The sequence below is a fragment of the Cyprinus carpio genome, unplaced genomic scaffold (assembly GCF_018340385.1).
Source record: "Cyprinus carpio isolate SPL01 unplaced genomic scaffold, ASM1834038v1 S000006026, whole genome shotgun sequence".
Classification (NCBI taxonomy): domain Eukaryota; kingdom Metazoa; phylum Chordata; class Actinopteri; order Cypriniformes; family Cyprinidae; genus Cyprinus; species Cyprinus carpio.
Window position 1 is genome coordinate 1,401 of NW_024878710.1, and position 10,903 is coordinate 12,303.

At 34.0% G+C, this 10,903-nt stretch overlaps 1 long non-coding RNA gene across 1 annotated transcript; it reads right to left on the reverse strand.

Annotated features, from left to right (window-relative positions):
- Positions 1-296: 296 nt before the first annotated feature.
- Positions 297-2,348, reverse strand: LOC122143519. The gene is made up of 3 exons (XR_006159211.1): positions 2,236-2,348; positions 779-884; positions 297-396 (listed from the first exon to the last, which is right to left on the reverse strand). It is a non-coding gene; the product is annotated as an uncharacterized LOC122143519 (long non-coding RNA).
- Positions 2,349-10,903: the final 8,555 nt, after the last annotated feature.

Genomic DNA, 10,903 nt, shown 5'->3' on the forward strand with positions numbered 1-10,903 from the left:
CACCAATATTTACTGTGGTCTTCTGTCCTTTGTTACTAAACCACACACAAAAGAAGAAAATCACATAAAAAAATAACAGGTTCACAGCTGTCGAAAGTATCATATGATCAAACCATTGCCAAACCAACTGCTTACTGCTACCTACAGTACTTTATTGGCACAGAGAAAAGTGGTTGATGGGGAAAACATCAACACAACACAATGTTTTTATGATAAAATACAAAATACAAATAAAATAAAAAAAAATATATATATAAAAAAAAACAGAACAGAACACATGAAATACCTTTTGGGGAGGGATGGTGTGTTTTCTCTCATTGAATTCTGGTCCATCTCCCTTTGAATGGTCACTCTCCCATAGACACAAAGCTGGATACATGCGAGTCAGATCTTTCACTAATGAGAAAAAAAAAACAGTAGGTACTCCAGTCATATTTAAAAAGAGATCTTGTGTTGCAAACTAACTGTTCTGTATTTCCATGGTGAATGTATGAGCCTTTGTGGCTACCTGTGTAACTAAACAAATATGTTCATTAAAGATTAAACTATAAACATCACTATAATGCAAAAGATATAGAAATACCTTTTGTTAGTTGTTTCTTTGATGATATTGCAGTACAATGACAAATATTTCAGCAGAAATCTTTACAGAATTAAATCATACATGTCGATTTAATTCTCTACCACATGTTAGGCATGATGATAGATTTTGAAAACTAATTTAGTAATAAATAAACAATGGATCACTGTAAGATGGTTGGAGGAAGAGAGGAAATACCTCTTGTTACATGGTGTTTTCTCACTGAAGTCTGGTCCCATCTCCCTTTGAATGATGGTCACTCTTCACAGACACAGAGCTGGACACATGTGAGCCTGATCTTACACTAATGACACAAAGAACAGAGAGAAAAACACTATTACAGGAGATTCTTCAGTCTAATTTTCCAAAAAGCTAATTAGATAAATGGGAGGACATATTCATGTTTAGATACAAGATCCTTCCTTGTTGAATTTATGCACTCCTTGTAGTTGCCTGTGTAGCTGTATTGTACTGTAATAAAAGCTCCAAGATTGAGTTCAATAAAGAGTAAAAGCAGACATTGTGTTCTCCTGATTTATTCTTGTCCAGTACATAAACCACAGTGAAAAAGTTAGTTAACATCACTGCGCTGTTGATTGTATGTCTAAGCGGTGTTTCTTTTCCGCCTACCTACTGGACATTTACTTTCAGTTTCTCTTGAGTGAAAGCAGTCGAGAAGAAGCGTGCATGCAGTTCCCATGAGTTATCAATTTCCATCGTTTTAAACCTTGTAAATACCATGCTCTTGTAGGGTGCTAAATTCTACATGCTAAATAGTGCTTTTAGTATGTTGTGTAGATTAAAAGTGAAGTGTAGATCGGTTATTTGTTATATTTTGTTATATACAGACATGATTTGCATCATTGGTTTAGCGATACTTTGGTTTAGCATTACTGCTAATTTCTCTTCTGTTTTGTACATAATCTCATTTTGAATACAATTTCTTGGCATGTACATTTACTTTAAATAATGTTAAAAGGAACTATGTACAAAAGCAGAACGCTATAATGTTACGATGGATGTGTATGTAAAGAGGTGTACATAATGTTCATTCATATTTTTTTTCTTGTTTGTAGTTTTTACATAAAATAAATGAGAAGAAGAATCACCAGTAAAAGTCACTAAAGTTATGCAGACTGCTTTCTGGAGTTCTTTTTCTGAAAATGTATGCTATCTGTTAAGCCTTTGCTCAAGCAATGCAATTGAGTCAGAACAAGAATAATCACTGTAATGTAAAACACAATAAATACCTTTTTGAAGGTGATGTTTTTCTCACTAAAAGTTAGGTCCACTGACCTTTTGAGGCAGTCACTCTTCACTGACACCTGGGAACTGGACACATGTGAGAGCCTGATCTTACACTAATGACACAAAGAACATAGAAATAAAAACGCTATTACATGAGATTCTTGCTTCCAACTATATTGTCAAGCATTCACATAACAGCTCAAACAAATAATCTACAAATAATGAACAAATAATCTACAAATAAATGAACAAAATAATCTACTGTACCTTCATTTGTTGTATCACACAATTTGATTATGGGGTTGGGGGTTGAGATATGGCTTGGATGGTTTAATAATATTGATTATTTTAATTAAATAGTTAACCACTGGATCACTAAGCAGCTTTGAGAAATGCATAGGAAATACCTCTTGTGACATGGTGTTTTCTCACTGAAGTCTGGTCCATCTCCCTTTGAATGGTCACTCTTCACAGACACAGAGGCTATGGACACATGTGAGCGGATCTTACACTAATGACACAAAAGGAACAGAGAACAATGGCCACAGGATATTTTTTTCAGTCTAATTTTGCAAATGGTAATTAGATAAATGGAAGGACATATTCATGTTTGGTTGCAAGATAATTTTCCTTGGTGAATTTATGCGTATTGTAGTTGCCTGTGTAACTGTATTACTGCCTTGACACAAAGAAGAAAAAAAATGTTTCAAGTGCAGGGGGTTACTTCGGTCTCACTTGAAGAGGGGTTGGAAAATGGTAATTAAAATGCAGTATGGCTTGTACATTTATTGTATTATTATTCATGATTCTATCACATACAACACAGTGAAAACATTAATCATTTCAGTTTACTTTGTCTTCATTAGAAAATTTTCTGAAGCTTCACCCTTTTAGTACATAAAAAGACAATATATTAGTACACAATAAAAAAAAAGAAGACATGAAACACTAAATTAAAGCATATACACAATTTAAAAGAATGTAACAAAGCATGTGGAATTCCCCTTCTGGTTCGATGATAATTATTTCCTCACTAAATGATACACATGAACCTGATCTTTTAATAGCAACACAAGTTAAAGAAGAAAATTAAAGAAAAGTATTATAGTCTTCGATATTTTGCAATTAAAAGAGGTATAGTTCACTGAGAAAAGATGGTTAGGAAAAAGAGGTGATAGTTATCCATTGACTCGAGTATGACTGAGTTACAAAGGGAGTTATTCCCTCCTTCTCACCCCATCAGTGAGTTTTCTTCTGATACTTTTTGGTTTAATGACTTCAAGTTTATGATTTATGATCAAGTTTATGATCTCAGTCCAATTTTTCTTGGTGGCCAAGTTAAATTCTTGTAGCCGAACCAAACTTGCTTAGACAAAGATTTGACAAACCAATTGCTTGAGACTCACTGTTGAGCTGCAGATATTTTATTTATTTATTTAAAATAAGTCATACTGTTTTATGCATGATTAACAATGAGAGGAAACATAAAAATACCTTTTGGAAGATGATGGGGTTTTTCTCACTGAAGGTCAGTCTGTCACCTTTTGAATGGTCACTCACTTCATAGACATAGAGAGAGCTGGACACAGGTAGAACTGATCTTTCACTGACAAGAGCAGAGAAACACTATTAAGCAGAGATTCTTCAGTCTCATTTGAAAGAGCATTGCCCTTCTAATGACTATGGACAGAAGAAAGAGTGTTTGTAATCAATAGTTTTCTGTATAATCCAGATTCAAGTTCAATCCACAGACACAACAGTGAAGAAATGTAAATAATGCATGTAAAGAATATAAAAATACCTTTTTAGCTTGTGATGGTGTTTCATCACTGGAAAGGAACTTTATTTAGGCCCGATTTTTTCACTAATAATAAAACAAAGTAGTTTCCTCAGTCTCGTTTGAAGAGGTTTCATTCAGATGGTATTGAAAATAGTACAATTTAAGTTACAATTTAACAAACTAAAACTATGCATTATTATTCTTCTTCCATCAACAGCTATTACAATGCTATTAATCAATTGCTGTTTTGAGAAATAAAACTCTAAAGTGTTATGATAAAGTCAAAAGAAATACTTCCTTACACAGTCTATGTGTGTCTGACAATAAGAAATACATGAAATACCTTTTGATAGGTGTTTCTTCATTGAAAAGTCGTTCACCTTTCAACTGATCACTCTTTACACACTCAGAGCTGGAAACCTGAGAGTGTGATCTTTCCTAATGACACAAAGAGGAAAGAGAGAAAAAGAAACATTTAATGGCAGAAGGTACTTATTTTAAGTGTTTTTTTTATCTTTTTTGATATCAGTAACTTAATATTCTTCTCGCTTTTGACTTTGACTGGATAAAGAGACATAAACTACTTAAAACTGTCTTTTTTTTTTTTTTTTTTTTTAACATTACCACCACCAAACTGTCCTGAAAAAATGTCATTAGCATTTGGCAGACACTTTAATCCAAAAAGCAACACGCATTTTAATGAAGACAGGTTTTATCAGTTTGAACAAAAAATATGATCTACTCTTCTGAGTTAGAGCAAAACAAACAGGAACAAAGTTGTGAGACCTGGCAGATCACCAATGTTTAAATAGAAATTAAAGTTGTAACTGAGGTGCAAACAACATCTTAACTGGACTCTGGACTTAAAAGAGAAGTGTTTGAATTTTTATAGACAGTTATAAAAGGAACACATAATTTTATCCCATTTTTTCACCCATCTCAGCTGAACTTTTATGATAAACACTTTACAGTAAAAGAGCTGCAATATTAAAAACTTTATTTAGTGTTTAAAATTATTCTTTATAAAGCAGACTCAGTCTTACTTCTGTTCCACTGAGACACTCATCTCAGATGGAGAGTCCTTTCCTCGCTCTAAACTGCCATACAGGACTGGTAGCTTTGTGTTGAAGACATTCAGCTGCTCAGCAGAACCTGGACATGAGGTGAAAAAAATGACAAACAGTGTCAGGTTAAGATGTATTTCAGACAACTCTTCATAATATATAGCTGTAAAAATGTAGAAACATAAATACATCTTTTTATTATTATTATTTTTAGCATTGGACATATAATAGAGGGAAACTAGAACATTCTGTGCAGTTTTATATATTTTGCACTCACTTTTAAGCAACAAATTAACCATTTTTATACAGCATTGGGTCATTACGTCAGAATTCAATGGCTGAATATATAAATGTAGGCTAAGTGAACTGAAATATTCTATTTAATCACCGCAGATTTATTACATTCTCTTTTGAACCAAATTAAAAGACATTAAAGCAACATTCACCACGTGCTTACTTTCCCGCCCTAACCGTGAAGTTACTTTTCGATTTCGCATATAATCAAGAAAATAAAAAACGGGATTTAAAAAATAAAAATACCCCGTAATACATTATTTAAAAAAAAAATCATTAACTGTTCATTCACATATCACTAACTCTAATCAAGGACATCTTAAAACTTACTTGCAGTAGGACGGTCTTCAACACCCAGAACGCTGTGCAGAATACTTTCTATTTCTCCCCTTTACGACCCTGTCACGTGGTGCGATTCATTCCAATTCGTTTCATGTACGGTCTTTCCTGCGTGTAGACTTTGTTCGTAAGCATTAACTGGCCGTTTCGACATTCTCATTTTGCCTTGAAGCTCAAAAATGCAGCTCATTTGAGTCTTGAATTAAATTGTGTTAGATCTTTAGCAAATTCATATCATTCTGTCGGCTTAATCAATTTTCCTATGAGAGGTGAGGTTATAATTCTGATACAGTAGGCTATATCCTGACCAAACAGTAATGTTTTTGTTTTAATATGCGGGAACTTCTGGTTGTGATTTACGGAAATGGGCGCCTCCAAATTACTCTAGGATCAGTTTTAATAACCAATTTAACGTCATCATCTTCATAACCTAAACTCATCATGAAGTGTATTTTATATATCTTTTTCCACCCGTTATTTCTGAACTGCGAATGGATTCATCGCCTTCAACACTTTCGGTTTCGTTTAGGCTATATAAACCTCAAATGAGTCCAGCTTAACATAAGCTAGTTTGCTTTGTAAGCTTTGTGCAAATAATACAATAGTTTGCAAAAAACTTGTTTCCCGTATTTGATTTTTTAAATCAAAACGGCGTTAAAGGACCGACTGAAGAAACAGATGTAAAAACAGCTGCTACAACTGCATTTCATCTTTACCATTAGATGACAGTAAAGTAGCCTATATGGCTTCGATTAATTAACCTTTGGGTTCACTTTTGATTTGAAAGTGAAATTTAAAGCACTTCATCAAAGTGTAAACCCGGTGGTTTTCAAGAATAGGAAGCAGTCGTTACTGATCTCTTAAATAGATCCTGGGTTACGGGTTGCCTGGAACGCGGCATTATTACATTCTCTATTGAACCAAATTAAAGACATTAAAGCAATATTCACCACGTGCTTTCCCGCCTAACTGTGAAGCTACTTTCGATTTTGCATCATCAGGAAAAATAAAAGCCGGATTTAAAAATAAAAAATACTTCCCCTGAGAAAAAACCAGCCTGAGTTGGTCAGGCTGGTTTTATTGGTCTCCCAGCCTGGTCATAGCTGGTTTATCAGGCTGGTTTTTAGAGGGTTTGTGTCCACTTTTTTAGCTGGTTTACTAGCTGGTCTTAGCTGAACTAAGGCTGGTCTTAGCTGGTTTTAGCTGGTCAGGCTGGTTCTTAGCTGGTTTTAAGCTGGTCAGTCAGGCTGGGTCTTGGCTGGTCAGGCTGGTCTTAGCTGGTTTAAGCTGGTTTTAGCTGGTCTTAGCTGGTTTAAGCTGGTCAGGCTGGTCTTAGCTGGTTTAAGCTGGTTTTAGCTGGTCTTAGTTGGTCAGGCTGGACTTAGCTGGTTTTTAGATGGTCAGACTGGCTGGTCTTAGCTGGTTTTAAGATGGTTTTTAGCTGGTCAGGCTGGGAGACCACCCGGATAGCAAACTGACATAGAAACAACATAGAATCAATGTCTCTCGAGGCACTGAAACAATTTTGATTTTCTGCTTGTTTTAAAAAAATCTCACATACCTTTAATAATAGATACATTAGTAATAATTTATTAAACACACATCACATTTACTCAAAATTTCTTTATTTATACAAATATATAAAGTTACAAATATGTTTAGAGCATACAAACCTTCTGTATACAAAGCTTCTAAAAAGACTAATATCGGAAAATGCCTTTACACTCAAATACACACAAAGGTAGCGTAACGAAATTATAGGCTAATATAAATAGTCTCAAGTTACAAATTAAAAGAAATTTACTTAAGAATTAAACTATTATGTTATTTTGTACCAAATATGCCAGTGTCCGACAGCTTATCAGAATTACTGGCCTGAGTCCGTGATTTCCCCCTGCGCCCAAAAAAGCTTTTATACTACTGTTCCAGCTATTAAAATAGTTCAGTTTTGTATGTAATGGCAAAGTGATTGTATATTTTATAGTTTTTTTTTTTATTTTTTATTATTATTAAGTTAAGAAAAGCGTTTGGAGCATTTTAGTTTTTGTTGCAAAATGCAAAATGAACCTAAACTCATTCGAACAGCTTAAATGCCTCACATACATTTTATATATATATATATATATATATATATATATATATATATATATATATATACATATATATTAGACAGCTTTAAATTACTGTAATTTACAAAAATAAAACTAATCAAAAACAAAACCTCTTTCATTATAATCATAATCATTCTGGTTGAAGCCTGGCCCAAAGGGCAGTAAAAAGTCGGGAAGTGAAATGCAGGGCTCTAGACCAGCCTAAAAAGTTTAACTTTTTAAAAATGTTTGTCATCCTAACAACAAAAAAAGCTTTACTCATTCTTGTACACAGAGTCTTATACTGTCTATGGCTATGGCCTATTTTAGTCTTTCAAAGTACAAAATGGGTGGAAAAACAGTAATAAAAATTAGACATAAAAGTACAGGCCAGGAGCGTGGCCCTTTAGAGCATGAGGCCCTGTGAAGTTGCACATTTGGCACAGCTTAGTAGGGCAGGGGTCAATCACTGCTTAATTTAAGAAGTGACTCGGAACATTTGATCAGATTCACTCCTGTAATTAAGAATTTGGTTGTCACTGTTCTCCTAATTTTGAATGGATTATACAGTGATTGCATAATAGTCGATAGTCAGTGAATATTCTGATCATATTTCTTTTTCCCAAGCACATTTTTATGAATTTCAAAACACAAATATAATACAGGAGGCGTTTGAAAGAAGTCTTCGCTTTCAGCAGGTACCTAAATTAAATTCATACTACTTTGAATCACTGCCACTTACTACACACATTTTCAAAAACTCTTTGGATTTACATAAATCCGCATAAATTATCTATTTTAGATTCAAAATGACAATTTTCACTTAAATATGATAAGTTTGCATCCCTGAATATTCAGTTGTTTATGTCCCTTTGTTGTATTTGCATACAGTACATTTATTGTATCTAAATTATTGTAGCAAAAAGTAGAAACACCTGACAGTAGTATTTGTAGAGAATATTTCTGCAATTATTTTTATATATCATCAAGAAAATGTTTTAGGAGTTGCAATCTTGTATTTTGTTTCCTTCTCTCTCTCTCACAAAAAACAACAAAACTAGTTACACCAAAAATCTCAAAAAATATTTATTGCAGGAGTATAAATCCTATTCTACAAATTACAAATTAAAACTTCACGAGCTGTTATACCAGATTTATGGGAGGATATATATTTCATTTTTATCCAGAATAATCTGTACATATTATATTTCATGTTTATTGTAATTTGTATTTTTTTCAGAAATTTTTACAGACTTTCTTAAAATTCTAACTTTCTGTGGTATTTGTGGATTCAGGTCATGGACAGGCCAAAACCCATCATCACCATGGCCATATCAGCTTCTAAAAAAAAAAAAAAAAAATGAAGTTTGTAAAGAAATATCCATAAAAGTGACCTATATCCCTCTTAATTTAGCCTAGAATATTGAGATGTGGGAAATAGTATTCACTCATTAAAAAATATTTTGCCACTGTACATTTCTTGCCAAAACCATATTTCTACAGTGCAAAGTAATTTCAGGGTGATGTTGTAGACTGATTAATAATAACATGATCATGTCATTATTCTGTGTCAAATAAAATGGGTCAAGGGCCACATGCTGTGTTTATCACTGGATAGAGTGCAAGAATATATGTGTGGTCTCACATATCAGTTCTCATTCTTACAGTTGTAGGTCAGAATCATTAGCACCCTTAGTAAATATGATCAAAAGAAGCCTGTAAAACATTAATCTGTATTGTTTACATTTTTTTTATATTTTATATAAAAACACACACAATAATAATAATAATCACAAAAAATCAACTCTTTCAATAAATAAAAAAAATAATGGAAACAGGTATGTGATCAGCGAGAAAAAAAGCAGGAAAATATGACCACTTCCTGAGCCACGCCCCTGGCACTTATTATATATATATATATATATATATATATATATATATATATATATATATATATATATATATATATATATATATATATATATATATATATATATATATACACACACACACACACAGTGGAATGCGGAAAGTATTCAGACCCCTATTTTCACTCTTTGTTATATTGCAGCCATTTGCTAAAATCATTTAAGTTAATTTTTTTTCCTCAGTGTAATGTACTACCAGCAACCCATGTTGACAGAAAAACACACAGAATTGTTGACATTTTTGCAGATTTATTAAAAAAGAAAACTGAAATATCACATGGTCCTAGAGTATTCAGACCCTTTGCTGTGATACTCATATATATTTAACTCGATTGCTGTCCATTTCTTCTGAGATCATCCCTTGAGATGGTTCTACACCTTCGATTTGAGTCCAGCTGTGTTTGATTATACTGATTGAACTTGATTAGAGAAGCCGCACACCTGTCTATATAAGACCTTACAGCTCACAGTGCATGTCAGAGCAAATGAGAATCATGAGGTCAAAGGAACTGCCTGAAGAGCTCTCAGAGACATGAATTGTGGCAAGGCTACGAATCTGGCCAAAGGTTACAAAAAACATTTCTGCTGCACTTAATGTTCCTAAGAGCACAGTGGCCTCATAATCCTTAAATGGAAGACGCTTAGACGGACTTCAGAACCCTTCTCCTAGAGCTGGTCATCCGCCAAACTGAGCTATTATCGGGAGAAGAGCCTTGGTAGAGAGAGGTAAGCAGCATCTCGTTCCCCTATTCAGGGAACCCGTGGTTACATAAGAACCGAGATGATTCCGGCTTGTCAGTTGTTGTGTTACGCCTCCGTTTCTATGGCAACTCCCCTCCAGCTCCAGTGTCTGAATGAGACTCGTCAATGTTCAGCACGCGACCCCCATTTTAAACATCGTCACAGTCCGCGCCAGAATTTACATGAATAAACATTTAAAATTAGAACATAACTTAAATAAATAACTTAATTAAATTATTATTAAATCATCTATTCTTTTTCTATTTTTTTGTGTTGTTTTTATTTTGTGATCACTGTTTGTGTGTGTGTGTGTATACACCTGGTATTTATCACATTATGGGGACAAATGTAAATATAGTAATTATAGTATAGTATAGTAAGCCTAATACCAGTGCATTTTGACCTTGTAGGACATTTTTTAGGTCCCCATGAGGAAACAAGCTTATAAATCACACATAATGGAGTGTATTGAAAATCTGAAATAGCAGAATATTTCCTGTAATGGGTAGGTTTAGTTGGCAAGGGCGATAGAAAATATGGTAAAATTAGAGACCAGCTAAAAACCAGCCTGATCCAGCCTGGCCAAGCTGGGGAGACCAGCTAAAAAACAGGCTAAACCAGCTTAACCAGCCTGGCCAAGCTGGGAGACCAGCTAAAAACAGGCTGGGAGACCAGCTAAAACCAGCTTAACCAGCCTGGCCAAGCTGGGAGACCAGCTAAAACCAGCTATTTCCAGCTAAAACCAGCCAAGCAGCTTAGGCTGGTTTAAGCTGTTCTTCTTATTCTTCACTCTCAGCTGCGGCTTTGCGTTTTAACTCTTTTTTTTTTTTTGTGTGCCT